Genomic DNA, 26,775 nt, shown 5'->3' on the forward strand with positions numbered 1-26,775 from the left:
AAATGCTGAACAAAGGAGGGCAATCAAGACCATTAAGTACGATCCTACTTATGTGGCACCTCTTTCATTTAGAGTTTTGGCCATTACCTGGAACCAACAGTTAGACGACCAGGTCCTAGCCCATCCTTACATTGACCAATTCCTTACAGAAGAAGAACTGCACGTTGCAAGCCGCCTTAATACCGGAGATATTTTTCACGATGTCTTGACCTATATCTCCCAAGTTTCTGTACAACCTTGTGAACTCGATCGTCATGCTCAACTTGAGTACAACCCTGCATTTTATGAGTGGCTGTTGGCCAGAACACCCCATCACAATCACCTTTGATATCCTCACCACTTCGTTCAATCCTAGGAAGGATTTTCATCTTTCCGAGGGGGAGGAATAAGGCTAAGAAGGCATAAATAATTGTTGAAAGGTTGAACTCATTGATTTTTAAAAAATTAAAAAATAAAAATAAAAATAAAAATTAGTTAGCAAAATTTTTCAAGTTCTTTGCATTCCTGTTTTGCGTATTTTTCATGCTTAGCTTCATTTAGCCATGTTGCCCTTTTCCACTTGTGATTAATGAAAAGTATTTTTGATGGGCAGTTACCTTAGATGGCTCATCAAGATCGCGCTCATAAGCTTCCCTTCACAGAAGAAGAAAAGCAAAAATATATGCTGAGTCTGGAAATTCAAGCTTACGGATGGCTGAATTTCCGAACTGTCCACAACCTATCCAAGGTCGTGGAAACGAAGAAAGCAGCTAAGCAAGTCATAGAAAAGTGCAATATGACCAAGTATGTGGAGAAGGCGGAGCAAAATGTGGATCTTGCAAGGTGTGTTGAGTTCTTACGAACTTTTGACTCTGCCTTCAAGAGTGCCACGGTGACTGTGGGAAGGGGGGATGCTGCCAGGTAAGTCAGGGTACCCTTAAGCAAGGAACTAGTAGAAAAGGCACTGGGCCTGGAATCAAGGGTCATAAAGAAACCAAAAAGGGATGTCTTTGCCATGCTAAAAATGGACAGGGGCCAGGTGCGGTCCAACGACGGAGTCAATATCCAGGACATCCCTGATGACGAAATCCGCATGCGTGCTAAAGTCATGCACACCCTCTTCTCCAGCCATCGATACACTACCTATATGGGCATAATACATGTGTCTGTGCTCAAAAGCCTCGCGACCAATGCACCAGAAGAGATCAACTGGAATGATTATGTAAGACACACAATCGAGAAGGCTGCCGTAGCGCTTGATCTGGGAAGCCAACCTGCTGGAGGTGAATCCCCAGCAGCAAAAGACAGGAAGAAGGCCGCCTCCAAAGCATCATTCATTGGATATGGAGGTGTACTAACCGCCCTAATTGAAGAAGCAGTAAAGGAGGCAGGAGCAGCAGAGGAGAAGCAGGAGAGACCGCCACCCTCACCACACAACGAAGAATCCTCTGGCTCTGACGAGGAAACAAAAACTGACGAGAGTAGTGATGAAGAAGAAAAGCAAGAAGAACAGCGCCAACAGCAGCAAAGAGAGCAGCGCACTAAGCGCTTCCAACAGCAAAGGGAAGAAGAAAGGAGGAAGAAAGAGAAAGAAGAACTGCAAAAAGCGCAAAGAGTGTCAAGAGCCCAGGAAACAGAGCGGAAAAGGAAAGAAAAAGAGGATGCACAGAGAGTGGAAGAGGAGTCTAGAAAGGCAGAAGAGGAGAGGAAAATAAGGGCTGAGGAGGAGGAAGAAGCCTTGAGGAAGAAGGAACAAGAAGATATAGAACTTGTAATTCGCCTATCTGTGGAACAACATCAATGACAAAGAAAGCAAACCCTGCCCCAGGAGGATGAGAACCCGGACACGAGCTTGAATGTGCTAGATCCCATCCTGCCGCCGATCGCAGAGGGCAAGGGCAAGGAGGCCATCACGCCTGTCCCTACCAGTTTTGTGCCAACTAGCCCTGCTGCCTCCATAATAACCATCCCCACCCCAGGAACTTTGCCAAAGGTCGATGAGAGCAATATGGTCACATGGCTACAGTTCCTGGTGGAAAGGGAGTTAGCAAGAGAAGCTGGCGTAGCCACCCCAGTGTCAGGAGTGAAGAGGACAACCATGACTGATGTGGAGCCAGGACCAGAGCTTAAAAGACAGAAAACAGAAGCTACTACCACCGCCGCCACCATGTCCCATCCCCCACCTCCAACAGGCCAGTACGATGAGTATGTTAAAGAGCTGCTCTCGCAGCTAGAAAGGGCCAAGGAAGGAAAGAGAACTGGCATGGAAGAGTTGGCAATAGAGCGAGAATCAAGAGCCACTCTTCAGTTGGAGAAAACTAAACAGATAGCAGAGTACCAAAAGGAGATTGCTGTGCTAAAGGAGGAAGCCAGCAATAGAGATGCAGAAGAAGCAAAAACCCTAAAGGAACATGATGTTGCCTGGGAGGGAAGAAGAAAAATCCTAATGGATCGCCTCAACCGAGAGAGGGAGACCACTGCTCACTTGCGGCACAAGAACGACTAGCTCACTGTAGTCAACCAAGAGGCACAAAACCAGCTTGAGAAGATCGGTCAGGAGACTGCAGAGCTAGAAAAGCTAAGAGAAAAGCAGGTGCGAAGAATGCAGGTGCAGCTGGATCAGCTCAGTGTGCAGATCGCCAATGAAGACCAGGAGCAATCCCGCCTACACCGCGAGCTCGAAGACTAAGAGCAACGACTCATGGCTATGACCCTCCATTAGGGAGATAGCCTAGAAGATATGGAGAAGAGAGCAAGGAATGGACTGACCACAACGAATGGAGGGTACGAGACCTGGCACGCCGATTGGCCAAAGCAAAAGGAGATAGAGTGTTGGCTGAAAATCAAGCAAAGGCTGCCCAGCTCTCTATGATGGCCCAGCAGCACACTTTCCTCAACACACTGCTTCACTCCACCAAAACAAAAGAAAACGAGGCCAATGATCAACTGTAGAAGAAGCTAGCCATTGCACGCAGAGCCCTAACAGCAGGCCTACACGTACCACTGCAACTAAGAGGCCCGTCGCAGAGCCTGGAGGAGCAAAGAAAATACCTTACACAGGTAGGCCTGACGGTGCAAGAAATTGATGAACTTGGTTTCACAGAAGAGAAGGTGCAAGAAGAAGTGCAAGCAGAAGGGGGTGGACCAGAGTTTGATCTGGGACCTCAGGAGGAGGACTACGTCCCACCACCCTCTCCTCCACGACAAGATGAAGTGCAACCCACTAACACATCCTCTGAGAGGAAAGCAGCCTTGGCTAAGCGCAGAAGAGAAATGGTGGAGAAGGCAAGGAAGAAGCTAAAAGTTAGACCTGTCCCAAGGCAACCTGCTTCTCTCCCACCGCGCCCTGAGGACCTCCCCGCTGGATTCCATGCAGAGCTAATCATCTGGGAAAAGCAAGAATATGCCTGCAACCCCTTCGACTTGAGCTTCGAGCTTCCCACCAAACTAAATAGAGTAATGCCCATTGAAGTTGTAAATGATGTAATCGCTATGGGTGCAAGGCTCAAGGACAAGTGGCTAGCGGAGCGAGAGGCCAACCCAACTGCTTGGGGAACCGAGGACCGCGAATTTTGGCATGATAAAGTCTTCCAGGTGCCTAGATCGGTGGAGGGCTACAATTGCCAACCCACCTGGAGAAGACGCATTTTTTATGTCAACCTTGACACTTGGATGGCGTTTTGTAACACCCTTCCTTCTGAGAGAAACGACCCCACATTCATGCCGTATCCTCGAAGGATAGGCGTGGATTTTAATCCGTCCATCCACTGCAGGTTTGACTTCCCTATCATCTATAATGCCAATAGCACCTCCGATAAAGATGCCCTTGTATTTACCCTCCCTAATTTGTATAGTTCCATAGATAGATTCCTTAGTGAGTTCACATCCTGTTCTGACCCCGCCTTCATAACAACCTGTAATTATCTTAGACTAATTAGGGTCCTAATCTACCAAGAGCCTGCACCTCAAGAATGCCACCTTCCACCCTTTACTTCGACCCCAATGCCATAGATAGCAACACCATGACTCGCCTCATGATGCGCGCTACTCTTTTGCCATCCTTCTGTATTGCACTGCTTGAGGATATGAGCGATAGTAAATTCACACAGTGCAACCACCCTTTCCTTTCCACCACCACTCTCAAGACTCGCCTCAATCTCAAGGGCTACATGCTGAGCCGCAGATTCCTTAACAAGCCCCTCGCCTTCCACCATCCCCTACCCGCCATTCGGATGACGAGGATTAAACTCCCATCATGCCCTTGTATCACATGCATCTATGTATAACCTCTTCAAAAAAAAAAAAAGCCACAAGGCAACAAAAGAAAAGGTGAACTGGAAAGAAGAGACAACAGCAAAGAATAGCAAAGCCAAGGGATGAATCTACTACCAAGCAAAGATAAGAGAGAGAAGACTTCACATGATGAGCTTGCAACTTCCCTTCACCTTATTGTGCACCACAGTCACTGCACCTAGGGTTCTCCCTAGCCCCTTCCCCACTTCACACTTAGGGCACATCAAGGGCAGGACTTTCAGACCTGTCACCCTAAGATTTGCACCACACCTCCAATGACACACGAACTGGGTCCTCAAGTGTGGGACATTACCAAGGGCTTGCCCAAGGTTAGACCCATCTCCCAGCTCCACTGCCACGGGCACCATGCACTACACGGTGAGGTAGACACACCCCTTAGGGAGTGCACAACTTTTCTTGCAGGTTATGTTCGTGTTTCAAGAACTGGCTACTCAGCTAAAGAAGATTATCCACGGCATCCTTTAATGACCAAAACTTTTTCCATGTGTCGAACATGACACCACTGCTGCTGTTTCAGGAGCTTTTCTGCATTGGATTGGACAGACCAACATGCTTCATGTCGCCAACCATCTGCCTGCTGATGGCTACCATGACTGAACCAAATCAAGCAAAAGGAGTACTCAGTAATAGATCTGCCATTGGCATAGATTTTGGAACCTCATCTTCCAAAGATGCATGCCTAACGCCTCAAGATCTACAGATCGCTTATTGATTCCACAAGCCTGAATATTTTCAATGCAAGGTTGAAGATCTTCAACGCAGCACTAAAGATCTTGAAAATCACAGACAAAGATTTTCAAATAAAAGACAAAGATCTTCAAATCACAGACACAGATCTTCAATGTGAAGACAAAGCATATCTTTGTCAAGGCAGAGTTCGGGGGGGCTTCTCTAGGATAAATCCCTCCAACACCATCCTCCTAAGGGATTGCTTATTAATCAAGCGTTTCTGATGCTCAAGGGATGACCAGCTACATATTTTTCACCAGCCAACTGGAACCCCTATCAGTCGTCCTCGCAGAATGGAAGCCACAACTGTGTGAGAAATGCCAAGCATCTTCATGAAGCCTAAAGCACGCCGGAATCTCTCCTAGTCATCGTCATTCAACTCCATCACCTCTCATTCACACCCTCACCTTTGAATCAATGTCATCTACCCACCAATTCCGCTTAGCAGCAGACCCAACTATCCCACTACTTCCCACCGCAGTGCCATGGGACTGGCACTTGGCGAATGTTTACCGCGTTTACCGCAGCACAGAGGAGCGGGAAAATGAGCAGAAGAGCGGGAAAATGGAAAAAAGGAAATAGCAAAAAAGGCGCAGGATAAAAGAAGGAAAAGACACCTTGACTGGTAACCAAACCCTGAAAATTTTAAATGTTCGGGCACGACCCCTAGAAAGTCTCAGTGTCGCCCCAAGAAAGCAAAAGAGTAAAAAGCGCACCATTAAATGTGGAAGCGCTCCCGAATCGTTGTAAAAGAGTGCCAGGCTCGCTCCTGTGCAAATTGTATGCATTAGTTGGAAATAGGATAAATTAGAATGGTGGGAAATGGCCGGCCATGTAAAAAAGGGGATGATCGTCCAAAGAAGGGAGGGCATGTATATAAAGTTCAAAAGTGAATGAGAAGCTCATTTTTGTGTGTGGCTAAAGCTTCTTCTTCTTCTTCTCTTGTTTCTTGCCTTCTTGCTTGTGCTTGAGAAAGGGAGTGAGGGAGTGTGAGAGGGTGAGGGAGTGAGTGTGTGAGAGTGAGGGATCGTGGAGAAGAAGCTCTCCATCCCCTCTCTCCATCTTCTTCTCTTCTCTTCTCTTCCCTTGTCTCGCGCATGGCTATGGAGGATGGAGCTCATGGGAGAGGGATTGAGGTTGCTTGAGCTTGCCACAAGGATCGTGGAGCTACCGGTGTGCAAGAGAGAGGAGGGTACTCGATCGAGCATCAAGGTAAGCTCACTACACTCGTAAGGTAGGCATGGCGCGTCGGCTATGTGAGAGGTAGCCATGGCCGCTCGGCTTGAAACGCTTGATCAATAAGCGGTCCGTAGGTCTCGGGGTAGAGCTTGTAGCTCCCCTTCAACACATAAAGTTCTCAACATTTAAAATTCTTTCAAAAATTTTCTTTTGGCACACCAATTGACCTTTCTCACTTCTAGACTCTTATACTATTACATTTACTAGCCACTATTTTTGACAATGCTGCTTGAATTAAGTTAACACATCTTATGACTGATAATTTGGAGACAACTCACTAGATACAATTCCTCCTCATTTAGATTTTATGAAATAATGGGTGTCTTTTTACCTCCTTAAGACGGGTATCATGCGATTGAGCTATCAATTGTATTGTTGTCGAGATTACATATGTAGAATCATATTCCATAGTCTTTTTTGAACTTCTATTTCCTTCAATGGGTTGATTTGGCTCATTGGTTTCTTCTTCCTCCACATGAAATCATATGATGCCTTCAATTAGCCCCCCTTATTAGTCAAGGCAATAGGTTGGAAAGCATGAGGGGACTTCTTATTGATGCTTGGCTTTTGTGGTTTGCTATTTGCAATGGTTTTGGCTCTTGGTTCTCTCAAGTGAATCCTCTTTGCCATTGGAACTTGAATTGTTTACCAATCAACACTTACTCCCTTGCATACTCATAATAAGACAAAATACAAACAATTTAGGTATGGTATTGTTCCCCATATGTTCGATTTTAGCCTTTTTAGTGTATAATTTCAACTTGCTTTAATCTAAGTCCAATCCTAGTCCTTAAGATATTATGATTCGATTATTCATTTATGAGAGTACCTAAGGTGAAATCCCTTTTTACCACCACTAATATCTCCCTAACATAGGTAGGTGGGATATTGGTTCATCTTCATGGTCTATCTCAATCAATTGAATTGGTTTCATTAACTTGAAGTTTAACAATCTTGTAAGCATATTTTTCTCCCTCCTTGCTAATCCATGTCTTATGATTATTTTTAAAGTGGTCACTCCTTCATTTAAGACATATTTAAGGGGTTTCATGTGGTTGGAAAGGGTCCCTCTTTAGACTAGATGAGTAGTCATTGTTGAAGCATGATAAGTTGGAGTAGTGGGCCCTAATGGCTAGGTGAGAAGATTCACTTGAGCGAAAGAAGCCACCATGTAGTCAATCCTTAGAGTGTATATACCACATCAAATTAATATTTGATTGACATTTAATTTACAAAGGTTGCTCAAATTTTAGTGCAAGTGCGTGAAAGTGTATTCTCGGTCTCAAGAGTCATCAGTTAGGTCAAGGTTCTTACCCTCTAAGCCTTGACACTCACATTGTGTTATGCTCACTATATTGGAGATTAAATCCAATCCAACAAGTGCAATTACAACACACCATGTTCCATCATAGCAGTAGGGATTTATAGCATGAAAAAGAGCACATAGAGTTCCATCATGTCTTGGCAATAGAACAAAAATGTGAGCCACTCAAGCTCAATCAAGGGGACTTGATGGACCACTTATTATTTCAAGTAGTCCTACTCACTCAATGGCTCATTTGTCTCTTATCTAGGTTGCTCAATGTTCAAGTTCCTCTCTAGAACTCACTCTCACTATTTTTCTCCCAAGAATACGGGAAAGTTTGTAGAAAGTTGAAAAATGATAATGAGCACTTAACTTTGTCTTGTTCTCCACCATAGTAGACTAGAAAGGATATATGCATCATGTATACTTTAATGAATGGGTAGCTCAAAGATCTCTACTAAATTTTCTTCCAATTGATTTGCAACACTACAAATCCCACAATAAACAAGCAAGGGAGAAGCGGAATAGGGAAGAATGCTTGACAGAGCAAGATGAGAATATCTCATTTTTTCAAACTCACAAATGCTCTTGCTCACAAGATAGTAACCTTGCTCTCAACTTTGAGCTATTGCATAGAGAATAAAGAGAGAGTGATGCACAAATTGCATACACAAGAGAATAGTGAATTTGGTAAATTAAAAGAGCTCCATGATTACATACACCAAAGATCTAACCTTTCATTATGTGGTTTTATATTCAAGTTTGGATTGGGTTTGAGATTTCCACCCTTCCATTTAGCTATTCCTACTCTTAACCATAAGCTTTTGCATTATGGCCATGGGTTTTGTAACTTCCATAAGAGTAACCATACATTTAGATCTTACATATACTTACGTGGGTAGCTTGTGCATCTTAAGCCATTAATTCAAATATTCTTTGTAAGTTTCCATAATGCTCAATTTGTAAGTGTACTCTGATAGAAACAACTAGGATCTCTGTACCAATGGGACCTAACAAAGTGGGACCTAATCACATGCTTAAAAAAATTTGGTGTGTAGGAAACATGGATATAGGAAAGTGGCACCTTTGAGATATTTTTGGGACTTGGCTTAACTCTTCTCCTATGGCTAGAATCCATGAGTAGGAAAGCCCTCCTCTTGAATAATTTGGTATCTCTTAGGTATGGAATTTGATGAAAAAGATGGTAGGCTGTGTCATCTCAAGAAATAGCATACCAATCACCCTAAACTCAAACCTAGTCATAGTGGGTTTCAAGGTGTTATTCTCATTGTATTAGAGAGTAAGATCACTCCAACACTCAGAATAATGGCCCAACTTATTCTATCATAATGATAAGGATCTAAAACTCTCAAAAGAGTGCATAGTGCTCTATTGGTCCTAACAACACAAAATCAACAATATTGCAGCACTCTAGCTCGAAAAGGGAACTTGGCAAGCACTTATTATTTCTAGTAATTCCATTCACTCAATGGCTCACTTATCTCTTAGCTAGGTTGCTTGATACCCAAGCTCCTCACTCCTAACCAATCTTGATCTTCTTCTCCTAAAAATAAAAGAAAATTTATAGAAATCTCAAGAACCACAATAAGCATGTACCTTCATCTTGACCTCAATTGTTGTAGTTCAAAAGAAGGAGAGATGCAATGCATCTAGTAGGCTTCCTTAAAGCAACAAGAGTAATAAGAGAACCTCACATTCAAGCTCGTGAATGCTCTCACTCCCAAGCAAGCAACCTCGCTCTCACTCAAGCCCAAGCTATGGAGGGTAGAGAAGAGAGAACATGGTAGAGAATAGAGAATAAAGTGGATAGAAAAAGCTTTATAAGTTGCACACACCAAACACCTAACCTTTCATTATATGGTCTTGAACTTTATATGCAATTTTGGATAGGGTTAGGGTTTTCACCATTCTATTTAGCCTTTGGATCCTATTTTCACTCTTACAATGCTTGGCTCTTCACCTTTATGGGATGCATGAGAGTGAACCAAACACTTATATTTTACATAGACTTGTCTTAGTGATTTATAGCATTAGACATCTATTAAAAAATGAATCGTAAGTACCAATGATGCTCTATTTAATTATCTACTTTTCCATCAAGCTATTGACAATCCCATTATTGCCATGTTTTAGCCTTTGGACACTCATAGACTCTTGTATGCCATAACATCATTGCTGGTACCCACCTCTCCCTTTGTATGCTTTGCAACTTCATAAAGATTGGCTTATTGGAATGGTTTAAGTACAATATTACTGTTGGTACCCACTTTTTTTTTTTTGTCGGGAGGGGCGAGGGGGTATCCCCCCCCAAACCAAAAAAAAAAACCCCTAAAAAAGAAAGAAAGGAAACTAACACATAAATAGACATCAACATGTAAAAAAGAGAGCTAAATTGTAGAAGAGGACAACTAATTAAATGAAAAGGAGGTGGAAGAGTCAAAATAGACCTCTTGATATAAGAACATTACTATAACAAAGGTGAAAATTTGACAAAACAAAACCTCTATAAAAGCCACCACTAAAGGGTTAGAAAAAATGAGTAGTTAAAAGTAGAATCTCAAAAGGAGTTATATGAGATCTTAACCATTCTTGTTCTTTAAATTATTATACTTCTATGCTAATAGTTAAAGACCAACGTGTAATAATCTTGACGAATTTGGCTAAATACTAGACATGAGTCATGCATGTGAGAAGTCAATGCTTCCAACAACATCCAACAAATTTAAATATCTCAAACTTGAAAAATCAACCAAAACTCCATCATGTAAATTTTGAAAGTCTAATTTGTATTAGTCTTAACAAGTTTGGTTAAATAGATGCCATACAAAGAATCTAGCCCTTCTTTGGCACAATGATGTAAGCAATCCTAAATGCCAATAGCCTCCACCTAAGAAAAATAGAAAACTCATTTGAAATAAATGTAATCTAAAAAATCATTCACTCTACATACTTGGCTAGTTATAAGAACACTAACATATTCTTTGTTTATTATTCACCATGAGACATCTTTACACCTTACAACCTTTGTTTGTTAGTAAGGATAAGAAACCTTTCCAACATTATGCTCAATGCTTTGCATATCTGATAATAGTGAGACGACCAAGTCATCATATAAATTAGCTTCTACATCTTATTTCCTGTTAGGTAGTCTCGAGGGGCCAATATAAGGACAAAAGGGAGGATTTTATAACCGCTTGTAGAAATGGTTCGTTCAAATTCTATAATGATGTATTTCTTTCATTAGTAAAAGAGGTGGGACTAGGTCTCTACATGTAATGACCAATGTAGAGGCTTTTAAATTATTTCCAAATGATTACATGGTTGTATTCTATTAACACATTATGCAAGTGGCCCTTTACAAAGGATTGATTTAATATTCAACAACTTGTGATGTTTAAACCATGTTGAGCATAAAAGGCAAGGTCATCGTCACATTCCTCCCATTTCTTTAGGAGTAGGCGTTTATTGCTCTTGAAATTTGAGTCATGCATTAAAAATTTTCCCTCATTTGTCTTAATCCTAGAGTTAAGTAAATCACATCATGAACTAGTACTAAAGTCCTTAGGAAAGTCATTAGTCGTGTATTAAAAATTGAGTCATGCATTAAAAATTTTCCCTCTTTTGTCTTAATCCTAGAGTTAAGTAAATCACATCATGAACTAGTACTAAAGTCCTTAGGAAAGTCATGTATCACTAATGTCCTCCACAACTAGTTGTTTACCTTCTTTCCATCCCACTCAAAATTTTGCATGCTTGATTTGTCTCTTAACATTTAAGAATAATTCACATGTATTTATATATCATAACTTATATTGTGCTATAGAATATCAAGTTGCACTAGGAAAGAAGTGTTGAGAAATTCACGAGGATTAAGAAACCAAACCAAAATCTAAAAGATTCCAATGCTACATGTTTGGATTAAAATACTATTCTTGATAGCAATCCATAATGAGGCTAAGTACTCAAAGGTCTTATGCATTTGTGCACATTTCTATACTGGAATGAGGTAGTTATAAAATATTTTTCAACTTTTTTACAAATGATTGATAGGAGTAAAAGGCCAACTAAAGCTCTATACACAGTCCCATCACGATTAACATATCCTGATTTACCATCGAATATAAGCATGCTTAAAATTTAAGTTGGAGCTTCTAATTAGATCACAAAACCCACACAAAACGTTATTTTTGTGTAGGGGGACCATGTAGAGCAAAAAGAGAATGACTATATAAGCTACATTGAAATTAACTTAAGAAGCAAGGTAGCATTTGCATTGGTTTGGAGTTGGAGTTGGAGAGAGAGAGAGAGAGAGAGAGAGAGAGAGAGAGAGAGAGAGAGAGAGAGAGAGAGAGAGAGAGAGAGAGAGAGAGAGAGAGAGACGGTGACTTATGACGAGAGAAGGACCACCTTATGTGACTAGAAAAGGAAGTGGTGTATCTTTTGAAAAAAGTTAGTGACCTTTATGCAATTGCTCGCATCTAGCATGGTTGCTTGAAGAGAGAGAGAAGTTAAAAGATAGAGCAGACAATGCTCATTTGTGGGAAACAATAGACAACAACATTTGGACCTTCCTCCATTCCATGGGATTGATGCAAGTCCATCACAAGTGCTCACAATATAAGATGATGGGTTGCAATATGGAGTTTGCCATGTAATACCTAAAGAGGGCTTCAATTGTTTTTGTCTTAACAAGGGGCTCATGGGTCATAGTTGATCAATGGGTCACTAATTTTGGTAGATTCTACTGGGTCTCACCAATGTCTCCTATATTAGATTTTGGATGAGCTTGGTTCATGGTTATAAGAAATACCTATTGAAGCATTAGTTAGTCACATGCAACTTGACTAAAAGAGACATGTTTAAGCCTTATTTCCTTCTTGTCTATGATGAATCTCTATTGTTCTCATGTGCTCAATGTTGTGCAAAAGGGAGCAATTAATTTTCTTCTATGTGCCCATGAAAGGCTTGTAGTAAGCAAGTCAAGGCTATCTCACATTACTTTTCCACTTATGTGCACACACATGGAGATGCCTTAAGGCATCCCCTTTTGGATCCATTACAAGTGGTGAATTCAAACTTGAAAGTTTATCCACCATCATGAGAGAGCCTAGGCACATGTGCTTAGTTTGACATATTTCCTTTTACATAAAAGGACACCCTTGCATCTTTCAAAACAGAAGCCTATTAGAGCTTTCAAATTGAACTAATCGAACATTTTAACGTATGCAGTCATAGGCATGTATTAGCAGCTCTTACCACATCATCTTCTTGCTAGATTTCTTACCTAGCAGAAATTCATATTGCATGTACCTCTATCCCAAATAACTCTCTTCAAAGGTCTGATGTGATTTAGATATCGAGTCATAGGTAGGCATCAACAATTCTTGCCACATCATCTGCTTGCCAGATTTCTTACCTAGAAGAAATTCATTTTGCAAGTGCCTTTATCTTAGATAGCTCTCTTCAAAGGTCTAATAGGGCTCATCATGCGTGTATGTGCCCCTAATTTTGATAAAAAAAACAATAGGCAACTTTCGAAATGGAGATTGAACCAATGAGCACACATGCCTATGAGAGAGAGAGAGAGAGAGAGATGTGTCTACCACTTAACACGTAGGCCTAAAGAGCTCATGAGAGAGAGAGAGTTCACCACAACACACCTAGGCCTAAAGAGCTCATAAGTGTTAGAGGGGGGGGGGGAGAGTGAAATGAATGGTAGGTGGGCGACTTGGTTTGTTGTTGGGACGGTAGAGAGAGAGAGAGAGAGAACAGTCCCTCCGGCCATGGTGGTGGGAGGAGGGTCCCTAAGTCAAAAAAAGATAATCGAAGGCCAGTATGATCTCTCTATTCTCAGCGAGCGCCTACCGCAGAAAAGACAGAAAATTATCGCTCCCAACCTACAGAAGAGGAATGAATATACAGAGCGTGAGAGAGTCTGTTATTGATAAGGAAGACCATACAACTTGATACCAGATCTCATGTTTTGGGTTGCCACTTAATCCATCCCTTGGATTCTTTGCCCCTTCGTTTGACCTGCTGCTCAGAAAGACAGGGGTTGCTGCAATTGAACCTTTCAATTTTCTCGGATAACCACAGGAGAGGGGGGCCGGGGCATCAGTTGTTCGGCAAGGAGGCGGTTCTGAGTTGCCTGCTCAGCTCATTGAAATTGGGGCTGCATGACAGGGAAATTCCGGCCTTGCACTGAGGGCAATCTCTTCATTGCATCACTGTTGGTTGCTCTCCTTTACATTGTTGTCATCGGAGACAGGTCGTTACGGTCATTGTCGTAGTTATTATAATCTTCCCTGACATGATCACCATTCGCTGATCATTGCCTTTGTTGTCATCCTTGTCGTCATCATCATCTGCTTCGTCATTGTTGTCGTTGTTATTGGCATCATCATCATTGTGGCAGCAGCTGTGGCAGCACAAGGATTGGCTAGTCAGGCAAGGTTTGCATTGATAAGTGAGTTAGAGTTGTGAGTATAATCAGTCTTAGATTTTTGAAGCTGTTACAAGTTGCAGGTCATTGTTTTCCCATTGATTTTTATAATCTAGCAAATGAAAGCAATACCCCTGCACTAATTGGCCTGCAATTATATATGCTATATCCAGGAATTTTGTTTTGGATTTTTGGTCTTCACATGATAGAATCATCTATTGATGAAATATGTCATCTTTGGATCTCTTTGAATGGTTTGGATTGCTGGGAACAGCTTATGCATCATGTTGGCAAAGATATGACACAGTTTTTGTTGATTGATTTGATTTCTTGCTGATGGGCTGAGACTTCGAACAGAAGTGGAAGTCCTTTGTACAACTGCTATTCTTGTTGTGAGTTAGAAAGGCTCGAGAACGAAGTTTAGCTTACTAGTGCACTGCTAGAGAGACATTAATGATTTGTCAAATAAGAAGGTGGTTATGCCACAGCAATGATGTGTTTTCTGACATCAATGACTTCATACTTCAAACATAAGTTTACAGGCTGTAAATAGCATGACAGGATGTTGGAGGTTTACAAGCCCTCTGATGTCTTGACTAATTCAAACACAATGATCATTATTTTCGAAGCAATTGACTGCATTGAGCTTACTATCATGAAATTGTAGCTGGAATGACTTTTGAGAAGTGGGAAAACGCGTTTGCTCTGCACTGTTTCTTGTGATGCTCAAAACGATGCGATCAACCTAGATGGTTTTCAACTAGCCTTTCCTATTCTGATTCTTGCCATTCCTATTGAAATGGCTGTATACTTGCTATTTCTTCAGCCAATAAAAAGTCCAACTGCAAATGATGCACTTTCCTGTGCATTCGGCAATTTGGCTATTTCAGTAAGGTGTTGGAGCTGCAAAGCCAATCCAGTGTTTAGATGGAAAAATGATTTAGCGTCAGGATTGGATAGTTTTTCAAGTTTTTGAAACAGTGACACAAATTCTTGTTGATGTTTTAAACACTGTAGGAGTTTGCTCTTTTGATTACCATGTAGAATCTAGCCCCAATTTGCATTCAAGTGACCTGCTTGAAGTGGTCATATGCAGTTTTCTCAAGTGACAAGGGACATTTGCCAGGAAAACAGTCTGAGCCAGATTTACATATTTTCGGTCTGTGTTGGGCTTTGACGCAGATATCTCACATGTGTTGAAGTCTTTTTGGTTATTATGGAGTATAGATTTTGTTTCCCTCAAATTTTCTCACTGAACATGTAATTTGTGTATTTGTTTTAAGAGCTTTAGGGAGAAGAAACAAACTTTGACATGCAATGGTTTGTACAGAATTACCTTTTTCAAGCATTGATTTGGAGATATTGAGGAAAATGGCTGTACACATTGGTGTGTGCAGTTGGCGATTGTCTTTTTTATGGACTTGTAGTTGGGGCCCCTCTGTAGATAGGTTATAACATTCCTCTCTATAGATAGGTTATAGCATTGGAGGACTGTTTCATTAAAGGTATGCTTTTAACATTAGAGTCAACCATAGCTACGTAAATTTGCCTTAGAAATTATCATATTTTCTAGCTCATTAAACAGCCTCAAAAAGCATTTCTGCTTTTTGTACGACACATGAGACCTTTTTTTGGCTCTGGTATGTTCTATAAATAGGGACTCTGTGTGCACACCACTTTCATCCCTCATCCCCATGGTCAATGCTATCAGCTTGATCATCATTACTCTTATTTCACTACCTTTATCATCAACCTCCTACTCCAGCCCCAGATGTTGCTGCCCAGCTCTCCACGGAGCTGCCCAATTAGCCACTGCTGCCACCCAGCTCCACCAGCTTCGCCTGTTGCTGCTGCCACCCTAAGGTGCCTTCTGAAGGTCTCCTAGCTGCAGCATTTTAGTTTGCAGTCATCTCCGTAACCTTTTGCAGCCATCGCCGGTGCTATGCTATAGCCTCTAGAGCTCGCATTTCTGGTTTCAGGCTGCTGTCCAGCATTGTCTACATCATTTGTAGCAATCACCTACTATCAAGCACCTTTTATTAGCAGCCATGTCTGTCATGCATAGTCATCTCTTGCTTGTGGGCCTTAATTTGAGTTAGACGGGGACATTAGGAGCTTCAACATTCAGTCTGTTGTGTTTTGACGGGGGAGACAGCTCTTTCTAGAGCATGCTTTTCTTTTTAAGCTGGGTTTTAGGTGTGTTCACATTGGCTGAGGTTTATTTCCAGCATGCATTTCTTGGCTAGTGGGGTGTGTAGGCTGTGTTTAGTATGGGTCGCTGCTGACTTTTTTACACCAACATTGTTTTACTGATTAATGTTGGTCGGCGATCGTATTTAGGGCCTCCTAGAGCAGGTCAGCCAGATTTGGCTGTTCTTGGCTATATATAGCCTGCTGCCCCCTTAGTTGGCTGGTCATTCTGTCTTGCAGGTTTCCGCACACTCCGACGTTCGGGACTCTCCTCCATCTTCCAGTGTTGCCATTCATCACTGGCCTGATCCAGTGTCCTTAGTGATGCCTTGGGCTGTGTGCTGGGACTGATCAAGCATCCTTGTATTCGGCATTGTTTCAGAGTTCAGTGCAGATTTTCTTCTTCAATTGCATTCTTTCTCTTGTCTTCTCTCTCCATGTTCATGTTTCCTTTTCCATTGCACTCTCACATGGTATCAGGGCCAATTAGAGGACTCCGAGGTTCTACAAAGAGAAAACCACACTTAGCTTGCTGTTTGGAGCAAATCTGTCACAAAGAACACATTTTTTGCATTGTTTGGGTCTCCTATGAAGTGTGCAGGGCAACTACAACTTCCTTTTGCAAGGTGTAGCTGATTTTCCCTCGGGGCATCCTAACACCAAAATACAAAATTTTCCAATGTTTTCAGGTTTTCAGAGATGGATTACTACCAATTCTATGCTTTTGACGATTTTGAAGAGGAGCTTCTCCCTTCTCTTGATAGGTAATCATACTAGTTAAATAGTTGCGAAAAGCGATGTGAAGATTGATATTCAGAGCCTTGTTTTCCCTATGTTATATCGAGAAGATTGGAGCCCCCTTCACCTCCTCTTACTTCTCTCCATATTTACGCAGGGCCCGTACCTCTGGCCCTCATATTGCCATGTTGACACCCCATGTTAAAGTGCCCATGCTTCCTTGCCTACCCAAAGAAGATCAACTTCATGGGTCGAACTACTCCCTTTGGTTATGCAAAGAGGAGTGCATCCTCGATACCTTTGATCTTTGGGATTTGGTTACCAACCTAGTTCCTTGTCTAGTGGAGGATCCCCACGTTGGCTCTACGATGGACCATGCTACTCTATGGGATCGGCTTAACTCTAGAGCTTGGTCTTTCCTTTTTATGAGATCACAAGATTCTGTCCATGTCCATGTGCACTGACTTTGGATGGCAATGGAAGTGTGGACAAATGTTAGTTTTCCTCTATTATCAGAAAACCTTTGTCCACTACATCACCCTAGAGAAGAAACTTCGAATGCTCTTAGTTGATGATTCTCCCTCTGTGCAGGAGCATATCAACCAAATGGAGAACATGCAGGATGAGCTTGGATCCAGCTCTACAAAATCTTTTGCTACAAGTTCAATAGGGGGCAACAAGAAGGACAAGAAGGCTAATAGCAAGAAGAAGCAGGTTCACCATTCGGAGTCTTTCTCTTGTTGTGACATAGATTCAGAGAAACCTAAATGCCTATACTATGGGAAGGGCACTCATCCTAAGGGGCACCAATTGTTACCTATGAGCTCGTTTTCCTTCATATCCATGGGATGGAGAAGTCTTCTTTAGTGGCTACCTTGTCTTCAAAGAGGCCTTGGCTTATTGACGACGGTGCTTCAAGTCATACAACTCAAGGAGATTTCCTATAGGATCTTTGTCCATTTGAGGGTACTATCAATGTTGGTGATATCTCATTGGTGCCTATTAGTGGTGTTGTAACTTTGCCGTTATTTCTAGGCCATTTATCAAGCTTTGTTTCAGAAGTCCTACATGTATGAGACTTAGGAGTTCCACCTCTCTGCTTATGGCCTTAGTAGACTCAGTACCCAGGTTGTCTTCATCGAGTAAGCCATCTTTATTGAGGATTCTTCTACAAGAGCTACTTTAGTGACAAGTTGATAGGAGAGAGGGCTTATCTTATTAGTGCTTATTAGTGTTGTCACTTTGCCATTATTGCCAGACCATTCATTGAGCTTTGTTTTAGAAGTCTTACATGTTTCAGACTTGGACTTTCCACTCCTTTCTGCTCATTGCCTTACTAGAATCAGTCTCCGCGTTGTCTTCACTGAGCAAGTTGTCTTTATTGAAGATTCTTCTACAAGAGCTACTTTAGCGACAAGTTGATAGGAGAGAGGGCTTTACAAGATCTATTTCCCCTCCCTTGTGCAAGGTCCTCCGAGGCAATTGTCTATAGGCGTACTCATTTTCGATTGTGCGCCATCAATCCCACAGGTTCCATCCATCCCCCACCCTCTCCTTTGGTGGTTCCCTCATACTAATCCCTTTTATAGGGGATGATATATTAGTGATGTGGTTGTGGATTTCCTTGCTCCTTGTGTTTTAGAGGAGGATTCCCAAGATTGTGAGGAGCTTCTTCATCGACGGACTTTCATAAGCTTTGCACTTATTTTGCTACCCTTGGATCCATTCCATCTTCTTTGGCCTTCTATAATATTGAGAATTTGAGAGGGGATGTTATTAGTCATGTTTATCATGCATAGTCATCTCTTGCTTATGAGTCTCAGTTTCAGCCAGATGGGGACATTAGGAGCTCTGACATTCAGTCTATCATGTTTTGACGGAGGAGGTAGCTCTTTCTAGAGCATGGATGTCATAAGGACTGAGATTTTTGGATGCTTTGCTTATGCTAAGACATTTGATTTATTTAATAATCAAATGTGCAATGTTGAGATGCACATAGCAGATATTTCATGGTAATAAGCCAAGGATCTCAAGGAAACAATGGGTGTCAAAGGCAAAAGTTGTAACAAGTTATGCTAGTTGGGTTTTGGGTGATAGTTGGTGTTAGTTTGGCTCGAAGGCAATTAATTTGTCAATAAGTGTTAGTGGCGACATGAAGGACTAAGCATTGTCCAAGGGTCAATTAAGGCTTGGGACCACTTGGGGTTGCAAATGGCCTAGCCAATTAAATTATGGATGGGCACATCTAATTTTAGGTAGGGTCAAAAGGGCTGAAATTAAATTTCAGAATTAATTAATTTTGAAAAATTATTAAATGATTGGAAATTGCTGGAAAATGGAAAAAGAAGGTTGTTGCTTGGCAAAAATTCCCAAGAATGGTGTTGGGGGTTGAAAAGACTCATTCAATGCATTAGGGCTGAGGGAGAGAGAGAAGTTAGGCTGTTGGTTGCATTTTCATGCTACGGAGACCTCCCAGAGGCTGGCGATTGCAGCAAACGGCCCATCAAGAGCAGGCGATAGCATTTATGGCACCTCCAGCAGCCGGCAACAGCATTTAATGGCTGGTGACAGCAGTATGTGGCTCTTCAAACAGTAGGTGATAGCTTCTGTGTAGCTCTTGCTAGGGTAGCAGCCATTTTCAGGAGTTTTCCCATGTGGAAGTTCAGAAGTCTCTCTCTCTCTACAGGATTCTCTCACCTTCTCCAACCTAATCTTAGGAAATCTCAGCCATTTGGAGCAGATCTCAGCCAAATTTGGTGGTCAGAAAAGGAATTTCTGTTGTTAACCCTATTTTACAGCATAATTTAGGGTTTAGCAGCCACCTTGGGACCCGTGCCAGCAATTGGAGGCATTGAAGACTGAAATTAGCTGTTGGAATTCAAGGAATTGCCAGAGATTTTAGATGCTAGCTAGCCTAATTTGGGGCAGCATTTGGCCAATCAAGGGTCCATTTTAGACAAGTCTTGGGGTGAAGATCAAGGGGCAAATTGCTCAAAAGGCTTGTTGATCATTCGTGATAAGGGGCGAATCTTAGTTGTACTCCATTCAATTGCAATATAAGTTAAAGAAATACCAAAAGGGGCGTTAGTTTTGGGGCTAATAGGATGGGGGTAATAGGATGTCCAATGTCCAAGATTGCATGGTAAAGTGTGCATTTCAATTTTTTGAATTTGTTAATTGCTATTGTTAAGTGCTTAATTAGATTTTCACCACTCTCTCCAAGAAAGAAGGCTAGTTTCATGGTTCCATTCCGGAATAACATCAAATTCTTTGACTTGGTGGGCCTGAACCATGTGATTGCAAGCTAGAAGCTTTGTGTTAGTATTGAATTTGTACTTATCTGAGTACTTACAACAAGATGTCATCATATAGTGAGATGGAATCAAGTAGTGATGATGCCTCTCAGTATGAACATTCACATGGGAAAGAAGGAAATGCAATGCTTGATCTTGGACAAGGCTCACACCATGGACAAGAAGCTGAAAATGTTGCTATTGGTCAAGATATAGGGTCTTCGAGGTAAAATGATGTTGATGACCAACAAGGGGAAGAGAAATTTGATGATGTTGTGTTTTGAAAAGGCAGCGCTGAAAAAGATGAAAGGTATAGAGAGGTTGTATCCAAAGTTAAGTATCAGATACTATGGGTTCTTCCAAGTATTGAAGAAGATCAGTGATATTACATATTGGCTGAAATTGCCTCCACATTGGTGGATACACAATGCCTTTCATGTTAGTTTGTTGAGGCCTTTTCATAATGAGGTGCAAGGGGATATATCTACTGAAATCTATCCCCAGGTTGAGGAGTTGGATGAGATATTGGTATCTTAGTAGTTTTTGGCACATAAAGAAAGAAAGGTCAAAGGTAAAGTTTCGAGAAGGATTTTGGTGAAGTTTCAGAACTATTCATTAATGGATGCTAAGTGAATGGAAGAGGATGACTTAGTAGGCCACCCTCAATTGTTGCAACTTTACCTTGATGCTTTTCAGTTAGAGTCGACTTTGGATTGGGCTCAGTTAGGTTCAATAGAGTAGGGGTCCAGAGCAATGCCTGATGCTCAAGGGGGAGGTAGCACTTCCACTCGGCCAGCTATGAGCAGTTTTCATATTTAGTGGATCTCAGATGTATTCAAGATACATCCAAGGTACTATGCTGATAGTATGTTTGCCATGAGGTCACTATTTAGTGTACTTGAGACCAGCCTTCCTTCTCGGAGAGGGTGGTACTAACTTGATTTAACAGTAAAAATAGCAAGTATGAAATTCACATAAACTGAGAATACAAATATTATCACTTTAATCTTGAACAATGGATAGCATATTGGGTCTAAAATTGGTACCCCTTGTGCTATTTCTTTATTTTAAATTACAAATGGAAGGGGTACAACTGAGATCTTTTGATCTTCACTACTAATCCAAGTGTCTCTTGCTATTAAAATTGACCATCAAGCTTCTAAACCAATTTTCCCCTTGGTTTGCTTAGGGATCGGCCTTCACCCTACTTCTTAAAAGACAAATTCAGCCCCAAATTTGATATTGGTTGGTTGGCCTCTTGAATCTCTCTGAAATTCCTTAATTTCAGTTGTGCTGGAATTCAAGTCCTAGGTCCTCAATTCTAAGCATGCATTCTGAGATGGCTATCAATCCCTAATTTCTATTGTAAATTAGGGTTTCCAATAGAGATTGATTGAAATCTCTTCCTTTGATGGCTCAAACTACTGGAAAATATTGAGATAACTTGAGAGAGATGGCTAGGGAATGAGAGAGAATGTTGTAGAGAGAGAAATTTGAGAGTTCCATTGTGGAGAAACGCTGAAAAGCTATTGCTACTGTGCTCAAACATCCATGGAAGTTGTTACCTATAGCTTAAGACCATTAGAAAGATTGTTGTTTCCTCTTGTATGTTGTCATTTGTAACTGAAGGACCTTGGGCTGCTGTCACTTGCTCTTGGAGGCCTCCAAACTAATGTCATGTTGTAGGATTGATTCTGGTGGTTGTAAATCACATCAACAGCCTTTTGTGCTCTCTAACAGTCTCTTTTTCTCTTACAATGGCTGGAATAGACTTCCATCAGTCCCTAAAAACGTTTTTTCCAGTTGCATAGGCGAAGGTTTTCCAAGTGGCAACCTTGTAATTCCATTTTTTAGCATTATCTAGCTTATTAAATTAATTTTTTGAATATTAATGTCTAAACATTAATTTAATAATTATTCTAGTGCTCAAAAAATTAATTTAACCAGTAGCTAATAATTAAATTGGCTAGGCCAATTTGTCTTTTAAGTATCCTTGAGCAATTGTTGACCCTTAGACTGGCATTGATTAATTAATTAATGTCTAGTCTTTAATGTCACCAAAGACATTAGTGGCCAGTAAATTGGTCGAGGCCCAAATCTGACATCGAGTACCACCCAGTACGTATCATGCATAACTTAATACTACTTTTGCCTTTGGCACCAACTAATATCTCAGGGTCTTGGGTTCCACATTGTGAAATAATTAATTTGCACCTCACGTATGCAAGTGACATTAGCACATTCGATTAACTTTAAATCAAATGCTAAGCAAAGCAATAAAATTTCATGTCCTCATTGACAGACCATCCCCTTGAAATCTCTACAATTGTCATTGATTGCATTGCATTGTGCTGAGGGAAAAGCATACTGCACTAGAATTTTCATACGGCATCACTGTTACAACATTGGCCACTGTTGTCCAACCATGCTATATGTCCCAAACCTACCCAAAATTTCCAGCCAACATATACAACAATAAAGTGAAAATTAGTCCAGAATTGTTGCGAGAAACCCATTGGTGCATCCATAACTCAGGTTTCTCAATTGTTCAGACTATCACAACTCAGGTTTCTCAATTGCTTTGACTATCAACCATAGAAAAGCATTAATTCAGCATAAACCATGGCTGAAATTGTCGGTGGCATTTACTAAGATGCTGCTGTCCATGGAACAAGCTGTAAACCATTGAAAATTGAGTATAAACTGATCACTTGGTGATTTGTGAACTGATCACAAACTACTGCAAATGTGATCCCAAACTGATCACAAATTAATTATAAAAGCTGATCAGTAGCTATTGTAAAAACTGATGCAAAATTGATCCCAAAAATGACCATAAACGGTTCTTAAATTGATTAAAAACTTAGCTGAAATTGATCAGAAATTTTCTCTCATAACTGAGGCAAAAACTCATGCCAAAGTGATCATAAACTAATGCAAAAGTATAGTTTCAATGCTTGGGTGAAACTCATACTTATTTGCATGCATCTCACAATGACTAGTAGTGACTTCATGGTAGACATATTGTCATCATGGTACCTTGGATGCATGCAAAATATATAGGAAAGCTTTTGTTGAGGGAAGGGTGTATGATGTTGCTTACCTTGCTGATATGCTTTACAGACCTCTCGAGATAGTTTGAGGCGTGGAAGGTCCTTAACCACCCCTTGACATGACAACTCATAGAGAGAGATGCAGCCAATATGTCCTAAGCGAAAATGCCAAAGACAGAGTATGTCGGCTCCCGTATAGTGGCCAAGGCCTGGAAGCAACGGAACTCTGAATCATCGGCAGTTGGCTTAATAAGAAAATGAGTCATGTGGTAAAGGCCATTAGGCTGTGCCTTGCCTCGAGCAATCACTAAACCAGCCTGAGAGTCTAGGACCTCGACGGGTTGTTGTGAAGAAAACTGCTTGTTCGAATTGGCAAAGTTGTTGAATGGACAACAAGTTTATCCCAAGTTGAGGGACATGATAGGCATCATCCAACGAAGCTAGATTTGGACCCTAGTCAGTGGGAAAACTGATGTGACCCTAGGCTTGAATCTTGTAGTCTCGGAGTCTGTGTGTGAGCTGAGCTGAGAGTGAAGGTGCAAAGAGTTGAGAGCAGTAGAGTGGGAGAGAGAGTACGACACACTGGGTATTCGGTACAATGACGAATGTACCTCATTTTTAGGTTTTGAATACATATAAAGTACAAAGTGTAAGGGTGCATTCCCACCAGAACACAATAAAGGCACGGTGAGCCTTTATTTCCAACAACCTCCCACCTAAAGGCAACGTGCTTGAAGGTAGAGGAAATAATCAATTAAGTGTATGTGTGTACAAAGTTGAAAGACACATATACTATCCAACCCCTATCATCTGGCGACAATGAGCAAGCCGCTCGCTTGGGAGACTTTTCGTGAGAAGGTCTGCAAGATTATCATCTGTATGTATCTTGATAAGCTCAATGCCTTTGTTGTCAAGTACATCCCTGATGAAGTGATACTTCACCTGTATGTGCTTTGTCTTTGCATGAAAGACAGGATTCCGTGCTAGCACGATAGCACTCTGACTATCACAGTAGAGGATACGAACCTCTGTAATCCGAAGCTCTCTCACTAGATGTGAAAGCCATAAAGCCTCTTTGCATGCCTTTGTGTTGGCAGCTACATATTCTGCCTTTGTAGTAGACAGTGCAACACACTTTTGCAGCCTAAATATCCAAGAGATTGCTTCTCCTGTGAAAATAAACACATATTCGGAAGTAGATTTTCCGCAGTCAGGATGGCCAGCATAGTCTGCATCCGTGAAACCAACAACAGATGACTTTTGCTTACCAAAGCAGGTACACAAATCCTTTGTGCCCTTAAGGTATCTCATGATACCCTTCACTGCTTCCCAATGCTTTTTGCCAGGATATGCCATGTATCTGCTAACTACTCCCACCACAAATGCAATGTTAAGACGTGTAGCAACCATAGCATACATCAAGCTACCAACAACTGAAGCATAAGGTATCTTGGCCATTTCAGCCTTGCCATCATTTGATGTAGGGCTGTCATTTGCACTAAGTTTCACATATGGAGGCAATGGTACACTAATAGCTTTTCTCCCCTCCATATTGAAACGTCGCTGAACTTTTGTAATATATTCCTGTTGTGACAGATAAAGAATACTTTTTGATCTGTCTCTGAGTATACGCATGCCAAGAATGTGATTTGCCTCACCAAGATCTTTCATATCAAAGCTATTGTGTAGGCTCTGTTTTAAGGAGTCCAAGGCGTGAACATCCTTGCCTGCAATTAGCATGTCATCTACATACAAAACCAAGAGAATAAGGCTGCCATCTGCTGCCTTCTTGGTATATAAGCAGTGATCAACTTGAGAACGATGAAATCCTTGAGATTGCATGAATGTATCAAATTTGTGATACCATTCGCGTGGTGCCTGCTTTAGCCCATGCAAACTTTTGTTGAGTTTACATACCATGTGCTCTTTTCCTTTTGCAACAAAATCGCCAGGCTACTGCATATAGATTTCCTCATGCAGATCACCATGTAAGAAGGCAGTTTTTACATCCATCTGTATGAGTTCCATGTCCTCAGATGCAACCAAGTCCAAGATGGTTCGCAAAGTAGTCATTTTGATTTCAGGAGAAAAGATTTCATCAAAATCAATTCCATGTTCTTGCTTGTACCCTTTAGCAACCAAGCGTGCCTTGTACTTGTGCAAAGAACCAAAAGTGACTTTCATTTTGTAAACCCATTTGCAGGGTAACACTTTTTGTTCTTTTGGCAAAAGTACCAAATCCCAAGTGCCATTTTTCATGAGAAATTCCATCTCTGATAGCATTGCTTTTTGCCATTTCTTACTATCTTGTATGTCCATTGCTTCCTGGAAGCATGATGGTTTACCACAATCTGTTAACATGATATAATTAGCCATATAATTTACTCCAGGAACAAATTTGCTTGGCTGTTTTTGCACTCTGGTCGACCTACAGACCCAGTGGTCAATATTTGCTGGCTGTTCAGCCTATAAATCTGCATTAACAGCTTGTTGTATAACCGGTTCAGGTTGTTCCAGGTACACATGTTCTTGCTGAATTTGTGGGACATCATGGGCAAGATGGTTCAGGTTGTTCCAAGTGCACATGTTCTTGCTGAATTTGTGGGACATCATGGGCAAGATCTTGTTGATCATTTTCAGCATCATTCCCTGCATTTTCAGGGACATTTTGAGCATGTATTTGTTGTTGTCTAACAGGCATTCTTTGCTGTCCTATTGGTACATCCTCTCGGAATACAACCCTTCGGACCTCCTTTGTCCTTTCGGGCTGTTTGTGCATGCGATCTTCCTAGAAGATGACATCATTGCTGCGTACTACTTTTCTTTTCTCGGGATCCCATAATTTATATCCCATTTCACCTTCATCACCATATCCTAGGAAAATACATTTACAGGACTTTGGCTCAAGTTTGCTGCGCTCTTCCTTGCGTATGTGCACAAATGCCTCGCAGCCAAACACTTTCAAGTGTGCATATGAAGGTGGCTTGCTCGACCACACTTCTTGGGGAACTACCCCGTGCATCCCCCTCCTCCCCCAAAAGACTTGTTTGGTGAGTGATCAATCATGTGTACGGCTGTCATAACAGCCTCTATCCAAAAACCATGGGGTAAAGCAGCATGTGACAGCATTGTACGGACCTCGTCTTGAATGGTCCGATTCATATGCTCTACAACACCATTTTGGGGCGGATTATGAGGAGCAGTAAGCTCCCTCTTAATCCCTTTGATGTTACAAAATTCTTGAAAGGCTTTGGACACATATTCTCTATCATTGTCAGAGCGAAAGCATTTCAATGTCTTGCTGGTCTGATTTTCAGCAAGTGCTAGGAATTTTTTGAATTTATCCAAGGCCTTGTCTTTGCGATGGATTGGATAAACCCAAACTTTGCGTGTGGCATCATCAACAAAGGTAATAAAATACTTTTTTCTCCCTAGAGATAATCCTGGCATTTGACATACATCTGAATGTAC

The 26,775-nt window shown here is 41.4% G+C and overlaps 1 protein-coding gene across 3 annotated transcripts in view; it reads left to right on the plus strand.

Annotated features, from left to right (window-relative positions):
• Positions 1 to 13,310: 13,310 nt before the first annotated feature.
• LOC148026803 (E3 ubiquitin-protein ligase At3g02290-like) overlaps positions 13,311 to 26,775 on the plus strand; it is a 77,608-nt gene continuing 64,143 nt past the window's right edge. The window contains exon 1 of one of the 3 annotated variants that reach the window (XM_087691329.1): positions 13,311 to 14,054. The gene's annotated coding sequence lies outside the window, so the exon portion shown is untranslated. The remainder of the gene's footprint in view (positions 14,055 to 26,775) is intronic. The other 2 variants (XM_087691330.1, XM_087691328.1) reach the window with 2 other exon arrangements.

This window comes from Lygodium microphyllum, chromosome 13 (genome assembly GCF_053477565.2).
Source record: "Lygodium microphyllum isolate KBCC chromosome 13, Lygodium_microphyllum_v1.1.10, whole genome shotgun sequence".
In the NCBI taxonomy this organism is placed as follows: Eukaryota; Viridiplantae; Streptophyta; class Polypodiopsida; order Schizaeales; family Lygodiaceae; genus Lygodium; species Lygodium microphyllum.